The sequence below is a fragment of the Anomaloglossus baeobatrachus genome, chromosome 1 (assembly GCF_048569485.1).
Source record: "Anomaloglossus baeobatrachus isolate aAnoBae1 chromosome 1, aAnoBae1.hap1, whole genome shotgun sequence".
NCBI lineage: Eukaryota > Metazoa > Chordata > Amphibia > Anura > Aromobatidae > Anomaloglossus > Anomaloglossus baeobatrachus.
In genome coordinates this window covers 212,448,422-212,473,484 of record NC_134353.1, presented here as the reverse complement: position 1 = coordinate 212,473,484, position 25,063 = coordinate 212,448,422, and the positions used below count along the sequence as shown (strand labels likewise).

The following is a 25,063-nucleotide window of genomic DNA, read 5'->3' as shown; positions in this document are numbered from 1 at the left end:
CCCATCGCAACCAACAAGTAAACAAAGGTGCAAGGAAGAGGGACATCACCGTCACCTACCGGGAGAGCAAGTGCAGCCGTCCGTGGGACCGTCTTACCAGCCGTTTGGTTTACCGTAAAAACTGTGTCAACGTCTCAGGCTGAGTGAGTACCACAGTGCTGCAAGGCACAGCGCTGCCCCCGCGTCCCTGCGCCCACCAGGCCCTGCACCTCCCAAGCCATCACCGGGCCCCGGGATCACCAACCCCTACCCACGGAGGGACAATACAACATCTGGCTGCTCCGCATCACCATCCCCGGGATCCCCGTATTGAGCAGCGGTGGTGAAATAACCACAACCGTGGGTGGCGTCACGGACAATAAACAATCCCCACACCCAACAACCCCCCTTTTCACTCACGGGCGAGGAGTGCCGCTCGAGAAACCCCCGGGATCCGGCCTACAGCTCGAGCCACCACTGAGCAGCAGCCGCCGGACCCGAACAGAAGGGGGTGAGCGTAGTGTGCTGACACCCTCCTCCCCGCCCGCGACACATGTACTTAGTAGCACTTTGTACCTGGACATAATAGACAAACTGGCTGGTGAACAGTTCATACAACTTCACTTTAATATCCTTAATTATAAAAATGACTGCACCATACACGACAAGCACTTTTACCTTGTCTCCCCATACTTTCATAGCTTCTGCGCAGGACCCTCATTCCCCTTCTTGAATTGTGTTGTTCTGTATTGTCCTATGTAGTTTGTATATGTCTCCCCTACATTGTAAAGGACTGTGGAATATGTCTGTGAGGTAAATCCGGAGATATGACGATAAATCATGACATTCAAGTCATGTCAGGAAGCCCTCTCCTGGTGTCACTACCCCCTTCCCTTCACACAACTGGTTTAGCAACAAATCCATGGCCATGTCCTGTGATATGGAAATGAGGTGGCTTAGGGACAATGGACACAGGATGACTCCCTGCCGTCACCCTGTAGTGGGGGCTGCTAGCTAGTTAGCAAGGCTATGGAAATAGCCAGACAGAACGACTCCAGTAAAAAATGGTTCATATCTCGCAAGCCATATTTCCGATAAATATGGCAACCATAAAAATGGTGTCTCCGCATGTGGACGATGCCGGCACACCCTTTTTATGGGAGCAGGACATTGGGAAATGCCCCAGGCGTGATATCAGCCAATGGGGAACTGGCAGACAGGTCATGAGTTCCCTCGTTCTGTAGCTAAATTCATAACTGTCACAATGAGAGCATTGGCGTCCGCCTACGACGCTCCCAGGCAAAGTTATGGCCAATATCCCCTTTGCTGGATAATTCTGATCCATGCAGGGGGAGTGGCAGTGCTTCCCTGTGAGGTCACTAAGGTAGGAGGGGACCTGGATCTGCCCAGGTTGATAACCCTACTTCGGCCATTTTCCAGCGTTCTTCTGCTCGGGGGCCTGGTTGGGACAGACCTGTGAGAGAGTTCCTGGAAACCTGGTCTACAGCGCCCCCCTGTGGCCAGACGCACAAGGTAACTGATTGAATTGCATACCTGTTGTAAACCATGCTTTATCTGTAACTGTACTCTGACATATGTATATTCTGTAGATTCCCTATTGTATATATTGTAGTTTCTAGTGTGCTTTAGGCGATTAAATTATATAATTAATCTTGGGCTGTTCTGTTATCTCGATCTTGAATCCCACGTCTGTGTGTTCGGCTAATAGTTACCGTAAATCGGTTGGTGGCAGCGAGTTGTGCCAAGGATTATTGTGGGGAGGCCAGTGAGATTCGGGAAGATATTATATATTCCGCCCGCGGAGGTCGGGGGAATATATACCCTACTCTCACTGGGGACCCTTCAATAATCGGCATAAGTAGTATAGCGGCCTCCTTGCTTATTGTCGGGCAATTCCATAATTGGCCTGACTATAAGAGGGGCGCTAGAGAGCGCGTCACGTGCTCTGTCTGTCGGTCGGGAGGTATAAAGGAGGGGTGACCCCCCCACTTGTTACCCCCCGATTGTGACGTACTGGTAGCCAGCGCGGGGGCTTTCTGAGTGACCCCCCGGTGGTTTGTGACATATTGGTGGCATAGCGGTGGGATCGAGATAATAGTGTGTGTGAGTGTGAGACCCATACTCCCAGACACTAAAGACTGCCTGCAGCAGCTGTGGCTGCTGGGGTCTTCAGACTAGCTCAACACTAGAGTGTCAGAGTGCAGATACTGTAAGGTGTGTGGAGGCATCAGGTGTCAGTTCTGTGTCAGTGACCAAAAGTCTGCAAGAATGGCTGAGAGCACCAGGAGCAAAGCCAAAGGAATGGCCGATGCTAAGGCCAGAGACGATGAGGAGGTTGTCCACGAGTCCTCCAGGAGCTCGACGCCAGAAAACAGCTCTGCAGAGGACATTGCACAACCGGGCACTGCTGGACAAGATGAGGAGCAGCTCGCCCAAGGGTCCTCAACGAGCCAGACGCCAGCCCTCCGCTCTGCAATGGACAGTGAAGCACCAGGCTCCGCAGCGGGCCGCAGATCACCACGTGCCATTCCACCGAGCCTGGGAGGCTCGGATAGCCTTCTTCAAATGGCTATGGCCCTACGCCAGGCTGGAGACCGGGAGGGCTACAAGGAACTCATGGCCGAGCGTGAGCGGCAAGCAGCGCGTGAAGAGCGCCAGGCAGAGCGTAACTACCAGCTGCAGCTAGCTCAGCTCCGGCCCTCATCAGCCACCCGTGACCTTCCAGACACCAAACTTCCAAAGGTCCGTGTTGAGGACTTCCCAGTGCTGGAGAAGGATGGAGACTTGGACTCTTTCTTGACTGCTTTTGAACGGACTTGCTTGCAGCATCATCTGAACAAGGACCAGTGGGCCAAATACCTGACCCCCCGTTTAAGGGGTAAGGCCCTGGATATCCTTGGGGACTTGCCTGCTGAGGCAGATCAGGGCTACGACACCATCAAGCGGGCCCTGATCCAACAGTACAACCTCACCCCGGAGTCCTACCGCAAGAAGTTCCGGAGCCTACAGAAGGGACCAAAGGACTCCTGGGCTGACCACAGGCGGGCACTTGCCCGAGCTGCCGACCACTGGACCCAAGGCCTGCAGCTTTCCACCGGACCGGAGATCCTGGACTTGTTCATCACGGAGCAACTCTTGTGGAACTGCCCTGAGGATCTCCGCCAGTTCATCCGAGACCAGAAGCCAAAGGGGTCCACGGCTACAGCTGCCCTTGCCGATGACTACACCAACAATCGGGCCCCTGAGGCCAGGAGAGCGGCCACCAGCAGCACCTGGAGAGGGGGTAAGATGAACTCTGCGACTGCCCCACCTGCCCCTAGACTGCAGGGGGTGTCCCCCTCAACTCCCCTCTCCAGGCCCGTGGCGGAACCAAGACGGTGCCACCAGTGCAACCTACCTGGACACTTCAAGGCCATGTGCCCTCAGCGTCCCAAGGCCCCGGCTCCGTCCCCGTCCCAAGGGCCGCCCAAGGTGTATTGTGTGGGTGGGGGTGGTGGTAGGTCCCTGGACAGCTTCCAACCTGTCACCGTCGGCCAGTCTGTGACCATAGGACTGCGAGACAGCGCCTCGGAGGTGACTCTGGTGCGGCCTGAGATGGTGTCCCCCCAAGACTTGATCCCTGGAAAAACCCTCGCTGTCTCCGGGATTGGAGGCATTGACCCGGCGCTGCCTGTTGCTGACATTTATGTGGACTGGGGCGCAGGGCGAGGGGTGAGGGAGGTGGGGGTAACTGATCGGATCCCTGCAAACGTGCTACTTGGGACAGATTTGGGGCAGATAACCTCCCAGTTTGGGCCCCAACCAAGGGCTGAACCTTCAGCCCGTACTGACATGACTCCTAACAATGTTAATGTGTTATCTATGAATGATGTAAGGGAGGAGGGAGTGAACTCTGATATTTCTGCTTGCATAGACACCATAGACACACACTCAGCTGCAGCTGTGACAGGGGAGGGGGTCAGAGAAAGGTGTGACAATGCCTCTACAAGTAACCAGCCTGTGAGCTGGGATCTGTTGCCCTCTGCAGGGATAAGCAGAGAGCAGGGTGCTGCAGGGGGAGGACCAGTGTGTGGGGTGGGGGCTACCACAGCAAATGTGGGGTCCCCAGAGATTTCACAGCGGGGTTCTGTTGCTGCAGGAGGGGAACAGGCAGGTGAGATTGGGGCCGGTCCAGGAGCGGAAGTGCTCCCAGGTAAGATCTCGGTGCATGGTTCCCCCACAACCGGGGTGTCAGGAAGCCAGGTAGGTCTGCCTGAACCGGCGACTTGGTCAGGAACGGAGGAGGAGCAGGCACGACCCACGGTCGCAGCGGCTGTGGCCGCTGTCACCCGCAGTGGGAGTGCTGGAAGCCAAGGGGCCTCCCGGAGGTCCGATAGCTCTTCCCCTTCTGACCAAGTGGCAGCCGAGTCAGGTGGAGGCCAGGACACAGGTCCCGGGGTACTGACTGAAGATGTGACAGTCTCGTCGATTCTGGCCACATCTGGTCAGGGGTTTCAGGCAGCGTTAGAAGCTGACGACAGCCTGAAAGCTCTAAAGGAGCATGCGGCACAGCCTCCCTCGGACTCGGACCCGGAGCGAGTGGTCTGGGACCAAGGACGGCTGTACCGGGCCACGGTCCAGCAGGGTTCACCGGAGGCGTGGCCCAGGGACCGACAGTTGGTGGTACCCTATCCGTTCCGGACGGGGTTGTTGCGGATCGCACATGAGATTCCGATGGCCGGACACCTAGGGATCGCTAAGACCAAGGCCAGGTTAAACCAGCATTTCTACTGGCCAAAAATGGGGGCCGATGTGGCTGCCTACTGCCGTTCGTGTGAAACCTGTCAGAGAGTGGGGAAGGCGGGGCCACACCCCAAAGCCCCACTAGTATCTCTGCCAATCATCGATGAGCCTTTCAGGAGGGTGGCTGTGGATCTGGTCGGCCCGCTGGCCATCCCCAGCAGCTCCGGGAAACGCTTCATACTGACGGTAGTGGACTATGCCACCCGGTACCCAGAAGCAGTGGCCTTGTCGTCCATTCGGGCTGACAAGGTGGCCACCGCATTGCTGGAGATTTTCTCCCGAGTGGGTTTTCCCCAGGAAATGCTCACTGACCGGGGGACCCAATTCATGTCCCAGCTGATGGAGGCCCTCTGTAAGCAAGTCCAGGTGCGACATCTGGTGGCCAGCCCGTACCATCCACAGACTAATGGCCTGTGCGAGCGGTTCAATGGCACCTTAAAGCAGATGCTTAAGATGTTGGTCGACTCCCATGGGCGTGACTGGGAGCGGTATCTCCCACACCTGTTATTTGCTTACCGGGAGGTTCCACAGGCCTCAACAGGATTCTCACCGTTTGAGCTCCTGTACGGGCGACGTGTGCGGGGCCCCCTGGCTCTGGTGAAAGAGGCTTGGGAAGGGGATTTGGCCACCCCTGGAGTGTCGGTTATCGAGTATGTCATGCGCTTCCGGGACAAAATGCAAGCCTTGACGCAACTGGTACACGACAATATGGCTCAAGCCCAGGCCGATCAGAAGCGTTGGTACGACCAGAACGCTTGTGAGAGGACCTACCAAGTGGGTCAAAAGGTGTGGGTACTGGTCCCCGTACCACAGGACAAGCTTCAGGCAGCCTGGGAAGGCCCATACCTCGAGTACCAGCAGCTCAACCCTGTGACGTACCTGGTCACCCTGGACCCTGCCCGTGGAAGGCGGAAGCCCTTCCATGTGAACATGATGAAGGCACATCATGAGCGGGAGGCATGTGCGCTCCCCGTGTGCAACCTGCCCGAGGAGGGAGAAGCGGAAACCCTCTTGGATATGCTAGCCCAGGTTAGGGCAGGCGGATCCATTGAGGATGTGGAGGTTGGCCACCAGCTCTTGGAGGACCAACGGTCCCAGCTGTGGGCCACCCTACACCCCTTCCGGGGGTTGTTTACCAACCAGCCCGGAAGGACTGACTTGGCTGTCCATCACGTGGACACTGGGGATCATCCCCCGATCCGGCGTTCAGCATATCGGGTCTCCCTGGAGGTGCAGCAACACATGCGCCAGGAGATTGACGAGATGCTGAACCTGGGGGTGATCCAGGCATCCAACAGCGCTTGGGCCTCGCCTGTAGTCCTCGTCCCTAAGAAGGACCGAACCACTCGGTTCTGCGTGGACTACAGGGGGCTCAATGCGGTCATGGTCGCCGATGCGTACCCAATGCCACGCATCGATGACCTGCTCGATCAGTTGGCCGGGGCTCAGTACCTGACCATCATGGATCTGAGCCGGGGATATTGGCAGATCCCCCTGACTCGCAAGGCCAGGGAACGCTCTGCCTTTATTACCCCATTTGGACTGTACGAGTCCACGGTGATGCCATTCGGGATGAGGAATGCCCCTGCCACTTTCCAGCGGATGGTCAACACCCTGCTCAAGGGACTTGAAGGGTACGCGGCCGCGTACCTGGATGACATTGCCGTCTTCAGTCCCACCTGGGAGGACCACCTAGAGCATCTAGCACAGGTGCTCAGGCGGATCCACCGGGCAGGTTTGACCATCAAGCCGGGAAAGTGTCAGCTGGCCATGAGCGAGGTCCAGTACCTCGGTCACCGGGTAGGCGGGAGAACACTGAAGCCCGAGCCTGAGAAAGTGGAGGCCATCGCATCCTGGCCCACCCCCAGGACCAAGAAGCAGGTGATGTCCTTCTTGGGGACCGCTGGGTACTATAGGAGGTTTGTTCCACGCTATAGTAGCCTGGCAAAGCCCTTGACGGACCTCACCAAGAAGAAGCTGCCCTCTGCAGTCGATTGGACAGTGGACTGCGAGACAGCCTTCCGGGCCCTAAAGGACGCCCTGTCCAGCCCGCCCGTGCTACAGGCAGCCGACTTCACGCGGCCGTTTGTAGTACAGACCGACGCCAGTGACTTCGGCCTCGGTGCGGTGCTCAGCCAGGTGGACTCTGCGAGCCAAGAGCACCCAGTCCTGTACCTGAGCAGGAAGCTGTTACCAAGGGAAGTGGCCTATTCTACAATGGAGAAGGAGTGCCTGGCCATAGTGTGGGCCCTGCAGCGTCTGCAACCCTATCTATACGGGCGCCACTTCATCGTGGAGACGGACCACAATCCCCTCAGCTGGTTGCACACCGTCTCTGGGACGAATGGGCGATTGTTGCGATGGAGCCTTGCGCTCCAGCAATACAACTTCACCATTCGCCACAAAAGGGGCCGTGACCACGGTAACGCAGACGGGCTGTCCCGACAAGGGGAGGTCGCGGACGGGCGCACGGGGGAACACCGGAGTGTGCTGCCCCCTAGCGCCCTCAAAAGGGGGGAGGTGTGAGGTAAATCCGGAGATATGACGATAAATCATGACATTCAAGTCATGTCAGGAAGCCCTCTCCTGGTGTCACTACCCCCTTCCCTTCACACAACTGGTTTAGCAACAAATCCATGGCCATGTCCTGTGATATGGAAATGAGGTGGCTTAGGGACAATGGACACAGGATGACTCCCTGCCGTCACCCTGTAGTGGGGGCTGCTAGCTAGTTAGCAAGGCTATGGAAATAGCCAGACAGAACGACTCCAGTAAAAAATGGTTCATATCTCGCAAGCCATATTTCCGATAAATATGGCAACCATAAAAATGGTGTCTCCGCATGTGGACGATGCCGGCACACCCTTTTTATGGGAGCAGGACATTGGGAAATGCCCCAGGCGTGATATCAGCCAATGGGGAACTGGCAGACAGGTCATGAGTTCCCTCGTTCTGTAGCTAAATTCATAACTGTCACAATGAGAGCATTGGCGTCCGCCTACGACGCTCCCAGGCAAAGTTATGGCCAATATCCCCTTTGCTGGATAATTCTGATCCATGCAGGGGGAGTGGCAGTGCTTCCCTGTGAGGTCACTAAGGTAGGAGGGGACCTGGATCTGCCCAGGTTGATAACCCTACTTCGGCCATTTTCCAGCGTTCTTCTGCTCGGGGGCCTGGTTGGGACAGACCTGTGAGAGAGTTCCTGGAAACCTGGTCTACAGCGCCCCCCTGTGGCCAGACGCACAAGGTAACTGATTGAATTGCATACCTGTTGTAAACCATGCTTTATCTGTAACTGTACTCTGACATATGTATATTCTGTAGATTCCCTATTGTATATATTGTAGTTTCTAGTGTGCTTTAGGCGATTAAATTATATAATTAATCTTGGGCTGTTCTGTTATCTCGATCTTGAATCCCACGTCTGTGTGTTCGGCTAATAGTTACCGTAAATCGGTTGGTGGCAGCGAGTTGTGCCAAGGATTATTGTGGGGAGGCCAGTGAGATTCGGGAAGATATTATATATTCCGCCCGCGGAGGTCGGGGGAATATATACCCTACTCTCACTGGGGACCCTTCAATAATCGGCATAAGTAGTATAGCGGCCTCCTTGCTTATTGTCGGGCAATTCCATAATTGGCCTGACTATAAGAGGGGCGCTAGAGAGCGCGTCACGTGCTCTGTCTGTCGGTCGGGAGGTATAAAGGAGGGGTGACCCCCCCACTTGTTACCCCCCGATTGTGACGTACTGGTAGCCAGCGCGGGGGCTTTCTGAGTGACCCCCCGGTGGTTTGTGACAATGTCTTTTTAGTAAACCTTATGAAGTAATGTTTTCATTAGTTGTCTGGTCTATTTTCCAACATGTATTTTCTTATAACATATGGATCTAACAAACAAGGTTGTCTACATTCTTCCTGAGTGTTAATAACAAGATACAGTTCTTGCCCACTCTTGCCTTGCTTTGCATTTTTCTGTAGTCGTCACTTTGTTGTGCTGAGTGCATTCATACTTTACTATACTAGTATGCAGTGCAATTCTGAAATGCACAAATCAGTGGTCGACAATCATTGGCAACTATCACCACAATCACTGTGTTGCTATAAATGAGCTTTGTATGGACGTTTTATTTATTTTGTATTTCACACTCTCATATAACGCCATTAATTTCACTGTATTACACACACATGATCACTAGTGATGATGGGCGAATAGTAACTGTTTGGATTATTCTTAAAGGGAACTTTTCATCAGAACTGTTGCACTAAACCTAAAAGATTCCCCCTCTGCAGCTCGTGGGCTGCATTCTAGCAAGGTTCCTATTGTTCTTGTGCCCCCTTTCAGACCAGAATAAAGACTTTATAAAGTGGTACCTTTTTTGTATTCAAATCTTGATAATGGTACACGGGGGCGGGCTCTCTGTCCGTTAGTCTGCTTCCTGCCGCTTTAGGCCGTCCCCATCGCGCAATTTCATACCTCAGGAGGCCGCCCAGTGCGTCCGAGGTCTCGCGCATGCGCCGTGCCACTCTAACGGGATTTGATTTTACATGTTTTTTTTTACTATGTACGTCGGTAGCGCCTCTCCGCATCTCCTCCTGATCTCTGGTGTCCTGCTCCGCTGCTCCCATCTATTTCCTGATCCAGGGCAAGATGGGAAAGAGGTGACGTGAGGTAATCTGGCCAGCGCTTGCGCAGAACGGTGGAGGCGGCAGTGAAAGCGCGCGCACGAGATTATGGGCGGGTACTTGGTGATGAAAATCACAGCGCCGCCCATAATCTCTTGCCTGCGCAACACGTCACCAGCAGTCACACTGTGCACATTGCACAGTCCCGCTAGAGTGGCACGGCGCATGCACAAGACCTCGTACACACTGGGCGGCCTCCTGAGGTATGAAATTGCGCGATGGGGGGCGGCCTAAAGCGGCAGGAGGCAGACTAACGGACACTAGAGAGCCCGCCCCCGTGTACCATTATCAAGATTTGAATACAAAAAGGTACCACTTTATAAAGTCTTTATTTTGGTCTGAAAGGGGGCACAAGAACAACAGGAACCTTGCCAGAATGCAGCCCAGGAGCTGCAGAGGGGGAATCTTTTAGGTTTAGTGCAAAATTTCTGATGACAGGTTCTCTTTAATGAATCCCAAAGTACCATTCTAATAACAAACCTAATCCAAGTCAATGGGGAACCAGAGCGTTTTTCTTATCGTGACTAATACTGGACTAATACTGGGTATTTGGTGAGCATTATCCGAACACAAATCTATTATTCACCCATCTCTAATCACTCATTGGGATGTATGTCTTTGGTGTGTGGGAGGAAACCATTGAACCCGGAGGAAACCCACACAAATATGGAGAGAACATACAGACTCCTTGCATATTTTGTTTTTAGTGAGATTAGAGTCCATGTTCTCAGTAAATTGTAACTGAAATATTTTCTTTATTAAAAACAAGTTAACTCAAAAGCTATGGACACCCTTACTTTATACACATTACCGATTTATATTAGGTAATTACACTAGATTCCAGAATGCAGTTTCCGTTCCTTCATTCATGTTCAGGCTGTTGATATATCTCCTGCCAGCTCCATGTTGACGTGATATATGCTGGAAACTTCACTGGCTATCATGCACTAGCTCCGCTTTATTCCAGAGCTGACTTTTCCTTTTGCATTGAGTGATCTGTTTTCATTTTTGCTGATACAGGGCCTTGCGAAAGTATTCAACTCCATTGAATTTTTCAGCTTTTTCCCACATTTGAGGCTTCAAACATAAATATAAAAAATTAAAAAATTTTTGGTGAAGAATCAACAACAAGTGGGACACAATTGTGAAGTTGAATGAAACTTATTGCTTATTTTAAACTTTTATATAAAATAATAAACTGAAAATTGGGGCGTGCAATATTATTCGGCCCCTTTTAAGTTAATACTTTGTAGCATCACCTTTTGCTGCAATTACAGCTGCAAGTCGCTTGGGGTATGTGTCTTTCAGTTTTGCACATCGAGAGACTGAAATTCTTGCCCATTCTTCCTTTGCAAATAGCTCGGGCTGAGTGAGGTTGGATGGAAAGCGTTTGTGAACAGCAGTTTTCAGCTCTTTCCACAGATTCTCGATTGGATTCAGGTCTGGACTGTGACTTGGCCATTTTAACACCTGGATACGTTTTATTTGTAAACCGTCCCATTGAAGATTTGGCTTTGTTTTGGATCATTGACTTGTTGAAAGAAAAATCTCCATCCCAGTCTCAGGTCTTTTGCAGACTCCAACAGGATTTCTTCAAGAATGGTCCTGTATTTGGCTCCATCCATCCTCCCATCAATTTTAACCATCTTCCCTGTCCTGAGAGCATCACAGAGCAGGTGCATTTATAGAGAGACTTGATTACACACAGGTGGCTTATATTTGTCATCATCAGTCATTTAGGACAACATTGGATCATTCAGAGAAAATCAATGAACTTCTGGAGTGAGTTTGCTGCACTGAAAGTAAAGGGGATGAATAATATTGCACGCCCCAATTTTCAATTTATTCTTTTTTAAAAAAGTTTAAAATAAGCAATAAATTTCGTTCAACTTCACAATTGTGTCCCACTTGCTTTTGTTTCTTCACCATAACATTAAAATTTTTATCTTTGTTTGAAGCCTGAAATGTGGGAAAAGATTGAAAAATTTCAAGGGGGCCGAATACTTTCGCAAGTCACTGTAGGCATTGATTGTAAACCGTGCCTTCTCCTCCCCCTTTCTGCAGCCAATATATCCTGCCCTTTCTGATAGCTTAGTTGCTTTCCTCCCTCTCTTCACTCACTCCTTTTTACATGCAGCAGATATCATTCAAGCTAAACCTCTGGTATATCAGAAGCAGCAGCACTACCAGCTAGATGAAAGAGGTACACGGACTCTACTGCTGCAGAGTACTAAAAAAATTTCAATACAGATATTTGCTCAATTTTGTATTCAGGAGGAAATTAAAATATAGAAAAAAAAGTTGTTTTTTTTTTTTTGTTTTTTTTAAAAGAACGGAGAGTCCTCAGTGGTTGATACCTTTTAATGGCTAACTGAAAAGATGGTAATAATAGCAAGCTTTCCAGACTACGCAGGTCTCTTTATCAGGCTCAGTATAACACAAAATCTGAAGAGTCACATATTTATACACAACAGGACATAGAATGGAGCAGGAAAGAAAAATGTAGAAAAAAAAGTCACAGAAAAACTGTAAAAGATGAAAACAAAAATGTAATTGAGCTTCAAAAAAATGTGAATGTTTTAATTTTAGTCCCAAATATTAGTAATATTTGCTAGAAACACACTGAAATGTTTTGACAAATACCCCCAAGTGTTGCGCGCGTGCGCACACATACGCATGCATCATGCATGCTGTATATCATAAACTGTATATATCAGTCCAAAATGAAGGCAGCACTCAGAAAAAAATGAAGCAAAAATAGCCTTTATTGGCCCATAGGATACAGCATTGTTTCAGTCACCAAGTGACTTTTGTCAAGCAGTACATATACACTCTGTGTGTGTGTGTGTCTGTGTGTGTGTGTGTGTGTGTGTGTGTGTGTGATATATATACATACAGTGTATAATATTCTATATTCCTTATTGGAGCTTCAATAAATTAATCTCTCATTTACTTTTCATGGTTGTAGGATTTCACCTCCTACTTCAGTGACTAGAAGTACCACCCCAGAGCCTAACCTGTGCACCGTACAGCTTGTGGATGTATGCCACTTTTTTTGGGCAATGGTGACCTGATGAACCTTCTCCTTTCTTACATGCGCATATAAATATACAGTAGTTCAATGGTGGCCACTAAATGCTACCATTAGTGTAGTACATACAGTTTATAGGAAGCGGGTACGGTATGTACGCTAATATATTCATAAAGTGTTCGCCCCCTTTACAGGAGACTACCTACAGGTGATTTTTGCTCTTTAGACATCATGTTTTTTTCTTTTCTTTGTTCCTATTTATGTGCCAGAGATGATTCACGTTAGTTTTTGGTCAGGTCAGGGTACTTAAAGATCAAGCGGTCTTATGAGTTCCTCATTTTACCTTGCAGCCGCCTGTCTGCTTCTTGTATGGTGATTCAGCATTATATTGCGGCCACAGACTTGGCCTTGGTGATTCATTGAGTTCTCCAGCCTCCTGATAGTTATACTATCCATTCCCTGAGCTAAAGTTAGGAATTCTTACTACATATTCTTTATGTTCTTGTTTGTTTTTTTTTTTCCCCCCAGATTTTCATGTTAATTTTTAAAAAAGGCTCCAATCATTGTTGGTCAGCAGGTAAACCTTTCAGAGCCAGTTAATCTGCTAGGCCGCCACAAGCGGTAGATTAAAGTTCGAAGATGGTCGAGATTGGATGGCAACCTAAAGTGTATCGGAGCCTCCTGACTTCCCCGATGCATGATCTTGGGGGAGAGAAGAATCTTGTAGTTTTGAATTTAAAATTCAACATGCCTGATACTTATTTTTTTTTCCCATAAATATAGGCTATACAAAGTTAAGTCAACCACCTAAAACACGCTGGGTGGTCAGTCAATCGGTGGAAGCCATAATGCTAATGTGACTCGTATTAGACAGTGTAAGCCTCTGTTACCTGTGTGGTCAGCTTTTAGAACCAGCCAGTTGAGGATAAACTTGAATAAACCTGGAGATTTACCATGTACTGGTAGCCGTTCTGTGACCTTGTGCTTGATGGGTATGTAAATCATATGAGGGATATATAACTGGAATATCCCCTTTAATAGGGAAGTACTACTTTCTATATAAGAGTGTGACTGTAGAGTATTTATAGCTTACATATATATATATATATATATATATATATATATATATATATATATATATATATATATATATATTAGCAGCTTCCTACTAGTGTTGCGTCTTCTTGACACTTAGGTCAGCCCTAATTTATTTGAGGATAACTTAAGGGTAAAGTGACTTTGCTTTGTCACCACATCCCCCAGTACATCACCCAACAATCCCATACAACCGTCATCGCCAAGAAGGAGCCTTCCCTTCCACTGTTTTTCTGGTAATTGTGCTAAGAAGGCTCGCTTCTGGTATTACAATGAAGTCACAAGTCATGTGCCAGTCATTTTGTATTGACCACACATGTATTTAAACATATAATTAAGATCTTCTTTGAGGATTTTTTTTTTTTTTTCTGGACTAAACCAGCTGAACCTTTAGGCTGGGGCCACACGGGGATTACTGCAATCCCCTTGCATGACACTCGGCTCACCCTGGCAGTACAGCAGAGCCGAGTGTCATGCGAGTGTCCCTGTGACTGAGGTCCGATCGTGCTAGTGGACCTCAGCTGCGGGGGGTGGGCCGGCTCTGAGGAGGGACTGGCCAGTTCTGAGGAGGGGCAGGCCGGCACGGAGGAGGAGAGGGAGTGATTTATCACCCTCTCTCCTCCGTTAACGACTATTGCCATTCTCGCCCTGCCCTCGTGGTACACCTGTGTACCGTGAGTGTAGTGCGATTTTTCTCTCGCCCATTGACTTGAATGGGTGCGATAGAAACAATGATCGCATTACAATCGCAACATGCGGAGATTGTTTTCTCGGTCCGATTAGGGCCGAGAAAATAATCGCTCATGGGCGCTGACACATAGGCTAATATTGGTCCGAGTGGAATGCGATTCTTTTTTTTTTTTTTTTTATCGCACTCCACTCGCACCGATTTTCATGCCGTGTGTCTTAGGCCTTATTCATAGGAGAGCTCTTCCATCCCATATAATAATCTAGTTGTCGCCTTTTGAGCGGTCTCTAGTTTTCTACTGTCCTGTTTAAAATGTGGCGCCCAAACCTCTATCCCATATTCTACATGTGGCCTTATAAGTGATTTACAGAGGTATAACAATACACTGGGATCACAGAACTACCTCCTTTTTATACACCTTAAAATCTTGGCATTTTTTTCTTTAACATCCTAACCTTCTAGTTTGAGGTATTTCAAATTTTAATTGGGTGATTTTTAGTTCTATAAATATATACTGTATATATTTTTGTAAATTGCACATACTTATACATTTATCCTTTTAAGTGTTTCTTATATATTGGTGTCTGTATCTTATAACCTAAAGGAAAATGAATTAATTTGAGATAAGCATACTTGAACACGTGACCCCCCTCAAGTGCTTACATGATGCGCCTAATACTTGGCACTACTTCTGTAGTGCAAAAATTGTCTCACAGACAATGGAGTTTTGGAAAAAATTAAACTTTGTGTGATAATGTTCATAAATGTGTTTGCTTACCTATTACTAATTTGTGCTTAATCTAGAGGTAGAGAAAACCAGATAATCACTATTGATTGTCATTAGTGATGAGCATGCTCTACCATGCTGGGTACTCATTGAGAGCAGTTGGACGCTCGGATGAGTGCGACTAGAGTACGGAGTATAATGGAAGCCAATAGGGAGCATTTTTCCAGAATATTTCCTGTAAATATGCTTGAATTCCCTATTGGCTTCCATTATACTCTGTCCTCTAGTCTCACCCATCCGAGCGTCCAACTGCTCTCAATGAGTACCCAGCATGGTAGAGCACGCTCATCACTAATGACTATTAATGGGGATTATCTCTTTTTCTTCTACCTCTACATTTGTCTGTTTGATTTGTCTGTTTTTATGATGCAAAGCCTCCTTCTGTCTGACATCTTAGATGCTGCAGTCGCTATTATTAGTTGCAATAGAAACTTTGAAATCCATCATAGCTCTTGTAAAATGGAGACCATGTGAACAGCGCTGTAAACCAGTTATAAAATTCTGCTTAATAGGGAACCTATTCTAAGATTTGTTCCCTATAAGCTGCGGCCAGCACCAGTCAGCCCTTATGCCGTATTATAGATTACTGTATATATGTGCCCAGACCGCTCTGTATAACCAGCTTTTATTATACATAATGCTCTGCTATTGGGCGGTTCGGTCCATTGCAATGGACGTCGGTCTTGGTCCAGCACATCTTCTTGCGATCAGGACATAGAGGAAAAAATGTGGTCAATAAATACTACAACATGTGTAGGCAAAAATAAGCAGTCATACAGCGGTCACCCCAAAAATATGAAGATGGGGGGGATAGTTTGTTTGTTTTTTTTTTTTTACAGAGTATTTTTATTGTGCAAACCATAGTTTGTAAAACATTAAATCTAAATATGGTATTTTGTTACATTTATTCTGTGGGTCTGTTAAATTAAGTGGCACATGATATTAATTTAACATCCAAAAAAAAAAAGAAAAAAAAAAGCCCCTTGATCTGATGATTTCACAGGCCTAGGTTGTGTCTGGACTCTGTACATGTCAAAATCCTGTGTAGGGAGGTGTTATATCTAATGTTCTGTTAACAGAAGCTGTCATCAGGATTTTATACCGCAAACTAAGGCTTCCTTCACATGTCCGTGTTTCCAGTACCTGTGACATCAGGTTTTTTTTGTTTGGATACCACACGTACCCATTATAACCTGGGGCTGCTCACTTGTCCATGTCTTTATGTGGACCGTTATGTCTGTGCAAAACACAAGGAGACATGTCCGTTTTGTTGTTGGTGGCAGGGATCCATATCCATCCATGAAAAACACTGGTGGTAAAAAGGGACATGTGAAGGAGGCCTAAAGGCACTTTACTGGTGATTAAATCCTTACTTTCTTGAGAAATTCATTTTGCTGTTTTAGATATGATTTCCACAATTTATTTGAGTTGCTACCGTGTTTTTCCAAAAATAAGACCTCCCCCAAAAATAAGCCCTAGCAGGGATTTTCAGCATTTTCGGAGAAAGGCTTAAATATAAGCCCTCCCCCGAAAATAAGCCCTAGTCCCGGATCAATAATGAAGTTTCCGTGCAGCTAAAAAAGATACAGATACTGCAGGACACTTCATTATACACAAGGGCACCCGGCAATCACACTCACCAGACGCCGAGCAGCAGGACCTGCAGTGATCACACACCCGCACGCATCAGAGCACACACACACACACACACACACACACACACACACCAGATCTCACACACAAACATCGGATCGCACACACAGTCAGATCGCACACATAATCAGATCGCACGCACAAACAACAAATCACACACACACACACACACACACACACACACACACCAGATCTCACACACACGCACATCGGATCGCATACACACTCACCTCATCCAGTGACACCAATCTCTTCTCGCCGGGAGAATCCTGAGAGGCAGTGCGGTGCAGCGCGACGAACAGGACCTGCGGCCGGACACGTGACTTGCTCTCATTCTCTGCTGCCGTAAGTGCTGGATGTGATGTGTGTGTGTGTGTGTGTGTGTGTGTGTGTGTCTGCGATCGGCTGTGTGTGTCTGCGTTCGGATGTGTGTATCTGTGATCGACTGTGTGTGTCTGAGATCTGCTGTGTGTATATCTGCGATCTGCTGTGTGTATCTGCGATCGGCTGTGTGTATCTGTGATCGGCTGTGTGTGCCTGCTATCTGCTGTGTGTGATCTGTGTATATCTGCGATCTGCTGTGTGTATCTGTGATCGGCTGTGTGTGATCTGCTGTGTGTGTCAGCTAGCAGCAGGGTAGGACGGCGTGCAGCACCGACCGGAGATCACAGGAGGACCTGGGAACCACGCAGACGTCCTGGTCTGGTGAGTATGAGTCTCCTGGGAAGTGGGGGGTCTGCTTTTTTGGGGGGTAAACTTACCCCCAACCGTGTTTCTCCAAGAATAAGACCTCCTCCAAAAATAAGCCCTAGCGCTTTTTTGGGGGGCAAAAAAAATATGACAGTCTTATTTTTGGAAAAACACGGTAGTTGCAAATGCAACTGCTCGTATAGCTCTCCTGCCTATCTCCCTATTCCCCACCCCCACTGCCTGCCTAGCGTCTCTGGGTCAATCATGTTTAAGTGACCTATCAGTCAGAGACAGGAGGCAGGCAGGGCAAATGGTGGATAAGCAGTAGAGCAGTAAGTGCAATGCCCGCCCACTGCACTTGCAACTCAATAACTAACATACTGTTTCATCTATGGAATTCTCTAAAATAGCAGAAAAAGCAAAACCTGAAAGCTATTCCTGAATTTCTTGTTTTTGTTCATTCTGCTCCCAAAAATTGGAATAGAAGGTGATCAAAAAATGTGCCCAAAAATGGAACAAATAAAAGCGTTAACTCATCTCCCAAAAAACAAGCCCTCACCTGATTGTCAACAGAAATATATAAAAAAATTATAGCTCTCAAAATATGACTATGAAAAAACTTTTTTTTGCGTTTTGTAGAGTGTGATAGTAGCCAAACATAACTAAATTTGTAATCGCAGTAATTGCACTAACCGAACTAAAAAAGCCGCCTAATCACTTATACAACACTGAACTGCATAAAAATTAATAAAACCATTTCTTGACCTGCTGTCAATTTACTCAGTCTTCTTCCCAAAGATCACAGTTACTCGGGCTTTACACGTTATGATCTATCGTGCGATTTGCACGAGTGATCGTACCCACCCCGTCATTTGTGCATCACGGGCAAATCGCTGCCCGTGTCGCACAAAGTCGTTAAACCTCCGTCACACGTACTTACCTGCTGAGCGACCTCGCTGTGGGCGGCGAACATCCTCTTCCTGAAGGGGGAGGGATGTTCGGCTTCATAGCGACGTCACACAGCCGCCGGCCAATAGAAGCGGAGGGGCGGAGATGAGCGAGACATAAACATCCCGCCCACCTCCTTCCTTCCGCATAGCCGGTGGGTGCCGCGGGACGCAGGTAAGCGGTGTTCATCGTCCCCGGGGTGTCACACGGAGGAATGTGTGCTACCCTGGGTACGATGAACAACCGGCGCCATGTTAAATAAACAATTTTTTAAAACTCAGCGACGAGTACACGACTCATGATTTGTGAGCGATTCTGCGTCGCTCGGAGGTGTCACACGAGACGACGTCGTGAACGATGCCGGATGTGCGTCACGAAAACCGTGACCCCGACGATGCATCGCACGATAGCTCGTCTCGTGTAAAGCCCGCATTAGACTCGGTTCACATTTACAGTGCCTTGCGAAAGTATTCTGCCTCCTTGAATTTTTCAACCTTTTCCCACATTTCAGGCTTCAAACATAAAGATAAAAATTTTAATGTTATGGTGAAGAATCAATGACAAGTGGGGCACAATTGTGAAGTTAAACGAAATTTATTGCTTGTTTTAAACTTTTTTAAAAAATAACTGAAAACTGGGGCGTGCAATATTATTCCTCTCCTTTTACTTTCAGTGCAGCAAACTCACTCCAGAAGTTCATCGAGGATGTCTGAATGATCCAATGACTGATGATGATGATAAATATAAGCCACCTGTGGGTAATCAAGTCTCCGAATAAATGCACCTGCTCTGTGATAGTCTGTGTTCTGTTTAAAGCGCAGATAGCATCATGAAGACAAAAGAACACAACAGGCAGGTCCATGATACTGTTGTGGAGAAGTTTAAAGCCAGATTTGGTTACAAAAAGATTTCCAAAACCTTAAACATCCCAAGGAGCACTGTGCAAGTGATCATATTGAAATGGAAGGAGTATCTTACCACTGAAAATCTACCAAGACCCGGCCGTGCACCCAAACTTTCATCTCAGACTGATCAGAAATGCAGCCAAGAGGCCCATGATCACTCTGGATGAACTGCAGAGCTCTACAGCTGAGGTGGGAGAGTCTGTCCATAGGACAACATTCAGTTGTACACTGCACAAATCTGGCCTTTATGGAAGAGTGGCAAGAAGAAAACCATTTCTCAAAGATATCTATAAAAAGTGTTGTTTAAGGTTTGCCACAAGCCACCTGGGCGACACACGAAACATGTAGAAGAAGGGGCTCTGGTCAGATGAAACTAAAATTGAACTTTTTGTGCACCGTGCCAAACGATATGTTTGGCGTAAAAGCAAAAAGCTCATCACCCTGAACACACCATCCCCACTGTCAAACATGGTGGTGGCAGCATCATGGTTTGGGCCTGCTTTTCTTCAGCAGGGACAGGGAAGATGGTTAAAATTGATGGGAAGATTGATGGTCCTGTATTTGGCTCCATTCTTGAAGAAAACCTGTTGGAGTCTGCAAAAGACCTGAGACTGGGACGGAGATTTGTCTTTCAAGAAGACAATGATCCAAACATAAAGCAAAATCTACAATGGAATGGTTCACAAATAAATATATCCAGGTGTTAGAATGGCCAAGTCAAAGTCCAGACCTGAATCCAATTGAGAACCTGTGGCAAGAGCTGAAAACTGCTGTTCACAAACGCTCTCCATCCAAACTCACTCAACTTGAGCTGTTTGCAAAGGAAGAATAGGCAAGAATTTCAGTCTCTCGATGTGCAAAACTGATAGAGACATACCCCAAGCGACTTGCAGCTGTAATTGCTGCATAAGGTGGCGCTAAAAAGTATTAACTTAAAGGGGGCGAATAATAATATTGCACGCCTCAATTTTCAGTTATTTTTATTTTTTTTTTTACAAAGTTTAAAATAAGCAATAAAATTCGTTTAACTTCACAATTGTGTCCCACTTGTTGATGATTCTTCACCATAACAATAAAATTTTCATCTTTATGTTTGAAGCCTGAAATGTGGGAAAAAGTTGAAAAATTCAAGGGGGCCAAATACTTTCGTAAGGCACTGTATATCTTGCGATCTTCACTGAGCACTTACATCAGGGTTTTCATGTAAATTTCTGAAATATATGATTACAACGCCCTTGATTCAATATAATGAGGCAGAGGAAGTTGTTTTGGACTCTTTGTTCTTTGATCTGGCGATGTCCGGCTATTTGTGTGCAAAAAGCGTGGTCATCTTTTTCTGTGCACTTCTGAAAAGGACAACTCTGAACAGGGGCCAGTCAGAGTCAAGAGTAACTCTGCTTCCTCATTATAGTGAATAGCTTCCGCAGAGGTTTCATCTGCTTCACATCATTCAAATGGAAACCCTGATGTAATTGCTCAGTTTAGAACACAGGATAAATGTAATCCAAAATTTTATGTAAAATATTGCAATTAAAAGCTTCAACTCAATCCACAAAAATAATCCCCACTCAGGTCTGTCATTGAAAATATGGAGGGGCTTCCATGTTACTAGTAGCACAAAGACTCTGGAAGAATGCTATGGTCCCCGCCACCCAAAAAAAAAAAAGAAATAAAAAAAGAAATCCAGCAAAACCTCTGCTCCCAAATTCAATTGCCCCCTCACTTTAGCATCCACACTTTGGTATTTCTGTTGCAGTGAGAGCCTGCTTAATTTATGGGATGTGTATCTCCAAATCTTCAAAGGCACAAGCTGGGCACAATCTACGGGCACTACAATGTACTGGGCAAAACAATGTACTGCCACAAAAATGTCAGATTTGCAATTTTCACACAGTTCACCCATTGCTACTTGTTTCTGGAAAACCCCATGGCGTGAAAATAGTTACTATACCTGAAGATAAATTCCCAGAGAGGTGTAATTTCCAAAATGGGGTTACATGAGGGGGATTCTATTCTTCTGGCACCTCCATCTGCAAATTTGACATGACACCTGCAAACCATAACAGCAAATTCTGCACTATAATATGGCTCTCCTTTCCTTTTGAGCTTTTCACATTCCACTGACCCTGAAAAGTAGTTCTCAATTACATGTAGGGCATTGGCGCATTCAGTATAAATCGAACAACAGTTTTGTAAGAAAAAATGTGATTTCCCCCCCCCCCCTCCCCTCCCCCATTCTTTTCACTGGTCAATGTTCAATATTCTATGAAGTACCTGCGGGTTAAAGGTGCTCACCACACCTCTACATAGATTCTGTGATGGGTGCAGTTTCCAAAATGGGGTCAATGATTAGGCACATCAGGGACTCTGCAAAAGCAACCCAGCGTCCGTTATCTATTCCAGACAATTTTGTGCTCCATAAGTCAAATGGTGCTCATTTTCTTCCAAGCCCTGCCGTGCGCCCAAACAGTGGTTTTCCACCACACATTTGTATCTGCGTACTCCGGAGAAATTGCACAACAAATTGTACACTCCATTTTCTCCTGTTACTTTTGTGATAATGAAAGATTTTCATTTTATTTCCTTCCATATTGCTTTAATTCCTATGAAGCATCTAAAAGGGGTGATAACATGATTGATCGTGGTTTTAAACACTTTGAAGGGTTTAGGTTTTAACCCTAGAACGCGCAAGCATAACAATCTACTATAGAAAACAAATGACCTAGCAGGCCTGCGAGGCCCCAGGTATGCGTTCTAAGGTTAAAAAGTGTCACTTTTGAGTTTTTTTCTGTTATAGGTCCCTCAAAGTCCCTTCACATGTGATGTGTTGCCTAATAATGTAATGTGTTGTTTCTGTAAATTTGGTTTGAAAAATTAGAAATTGCTGATTTAAGCTTTTAACCCTTCTAATTTCCTAACAACTAGTGATGGGTAAACCCCAAAACTGTAAAGTTCGGGGTCCGTACCAAACAGTGTTCGTGCACAAGGTCCCGAACACGGATTTTCATGGGAAACTCTTGTTACAGTTCGGGTCCAGGGGCTGTAAAAAAAAAAAAAAAAAAAACACCCAAAAATAACAAAAAACCCTCCGACGTAGACCAAAGGTGAGAATCTCTGTCTTCTCGCACAGATGTAGCAGAGCTGAAAACACAGGTCTGCTCAGACTCAGCTGAGAGCAGTCAGAGACTTCACCCGAATGAGGCCGGTCAACTGTGCTCCCGGGTAACCTCCATTGACTAGAGGACCTTCCATGACGTTATAGTCATGTGACCAGTCTGGTGTGAATGTTGTTGTTACCTCGTGGGTTACAGGACCTTTCATGACGTCATAGCCATGTGACCAGACATCAGCACTGTCACTGCCGAAAAGCGCTCACCTTATGGCAGTGTTGCAGTGACGTCAGTCGAGGTTACCCGAGGGCACAGCTGACCGGCCTCCGCTGTGCACTCGGGTGAAGTCTCTGACAGCTCTCAGCTGAGTCTGTGCCTGAACGTCTGTGTGAGCAGACTTGTGTGTCTCCTCGCCTACAGATGTAGCAGAGCTGAAGATGCTCTCCCGCCTTTGGACTACGTTGGTTAGGTTTTTTTGGGTAATAAAGATGGAGTCCTAAATGTCTTGTTTTATTTCTAATAAAATATATATATTTTTTTTTCCTGTGTTTTTTATTTTAGTGTTAAAATAAGACAATCACAGACGCTGTCCCAGAGTGGGCGTCTGTGATTGAATACTGGAGTAACCTGAAACAAGGCCATACATTCTAGCATCTTAAATGTATGGGCAGATTCCAGGTTACTCTAACAGCCAATCACAGACACCCATTCTGCGTGACAGCATCTGTGATTGGCTGTTGGGTCCTTTACACATATAGTAGTGTATTATAGTAGTAGTATTTTTGATTCTCAGTGCAGATAAAGCGGATGGCTACGAGCTGTTACCCCCATCTGCCTGGCTTTACCTTGGCTGGCAATCAAAATACAGGGAAGCCCGTTATTTTTTTTTTTTCAATTATTTAAAAAAATTATTTAAAAAAAAAAAGCGTTAGCTCCTGTCGTATTTTGATCGCCAGTCAGGTAAAACCAGGCAGCTGGAAGATGGGATTTTCAGCGGAGTAAGTCCCAAGCATTCTGGGCCCCCCAAACTAAAAACCGCAGCTGCACCTAGAAATGGCGCATTGTTTCTTAGTTCCATTTCCAGGTGCTTTACCTGGCGTTTCCAGCTGCCCTGATGGCGGTGGCGCACTGGGTAATAAAGGGGTTAATACCAGCTTTATATTCTCAGCTGGTACTAAGCCCGAAATTCATGGTGTCACGCCAAATTAGACATTGCCACCATGAATTTCTAGTAAACAGTAAAAAAAACAAAACAAAACACAACACATAAACATTTTATTTTATTAAAAATAAAAACATTAGAGACTCCATCTTTATTATATAAAAAAAATCCTTAGTCCGACATAGTCCACATGGAGAGCAATGTCACCTTTGCTTCATTGCTCTGTACAGACAAAAGTTTATAGAAAGCGAGAAGCAGGAAGAACAATGTCAGCTCTGCTTCATCGCTCTGTACAGACAAGCGTCTCTACAGAGCGAGAAGCAGGCTGACAGTGACAGTCAAAGTTCAATCGATTCCATGGCTAAGCCATGGACTCAGGTGAACCCTGACGTCACAGCGAACACGGCCGAAAACTGCCAAGTGATGAGCAGTGGAGTGAATGCCCCCGGAAGGTAATGATCGGACCTGGAAGCATAAGCGGCCGGAAGACAGCGGCTGAGCGGGTCTGCAGGACGCGTCGCGGGACCGGTAAGTATAATGACAATTTTTATTATTAACTATATTCTTTATTTTACAGCTACCCCCCCCCCCCCCGCCTCATCACATAACTGTAAAGTCCAAGCTCGGTGTTCGGACACAAGTTAGCGTTATCTCGGACCCTGAACACGGACTTTACAAAAAGCTCGGGCAGTCTCCCGATCCCGAACATTGGGGGATTCGCCCATCACTACTAACAACTTCTTAATAATTTTTTTCAAATGGTGCTGCTGTAAAGTAGACATGTTGCAGATGTTATCTATTTTGTGTGGTATACCCATCTGGTTTAAGGGCATGAAAATTAAAAGTTTAAAAATTGCTATATTTTGTCAAATTTTCATAAACTCAAATCATCTGCCAACATTTTAATCGCCCAAAATTTTACAATCACTTGATGTTCAGCATGTCATAAAAAAACAATCTCCGAATCACTGGAATATATTGAAGCATTCCAGAATTATTACCACATAATGTGACATTGGTCAGAATTGAAAAACTTTGCTTGGTCTGGAATTTGAAAACCGGCTTGGGGTGAAGGGGTTAAAGGAAAACAAAACATAGTGGTAAATTTAGAAAAAAATCACACAACTTCCTTAATCTACTAATTTCTGTGTGTGATTTTAATACAGTTGGCTGAGAACTGTTTTTAAAGATATGCAATTTTTTTCCCCCATTAGGGACTGATGTCACCTTGGAGGAAACGTAACATTTCTCCAAAAACGGACCCGTTCCACAGCCAAAATTTGGAATCATTCATCCTTTTTCTCTGCGTTGTGACAAATCTTAGTACCATGTTAGGGCCCATAGCCACGATCAGTGTTAGGCTCCACTTGTGTTTTGCACGGGTGAGCACAATCCTATAAAACATCAGATTGCTCTCACTCCAGTGCAAAACTATGGGGCAGTGTACATCTGCAGTTGATTTCTCATGCCATAGCAGCATGCGGTATGTTACAAGTCTATGGGAGTGTAAGAAACATCGCACTGTACTTG

At 46.7% G+C, this 25,063-nt stretch overlaps 1 protein-coding gene across 1 annotated transcript in view; it reads left to right on the top strand.

Moving 5' to 3' along the window:
• ARHGAP10 (Rho GTPase activating protein 10) overlaps positions 1-25,063 on the top strand; it is a 363,870-nt gene that overhangs the window by 15,931 nt on the left and 322,876 nt on the right. The window lies entirely within an intron of this gene.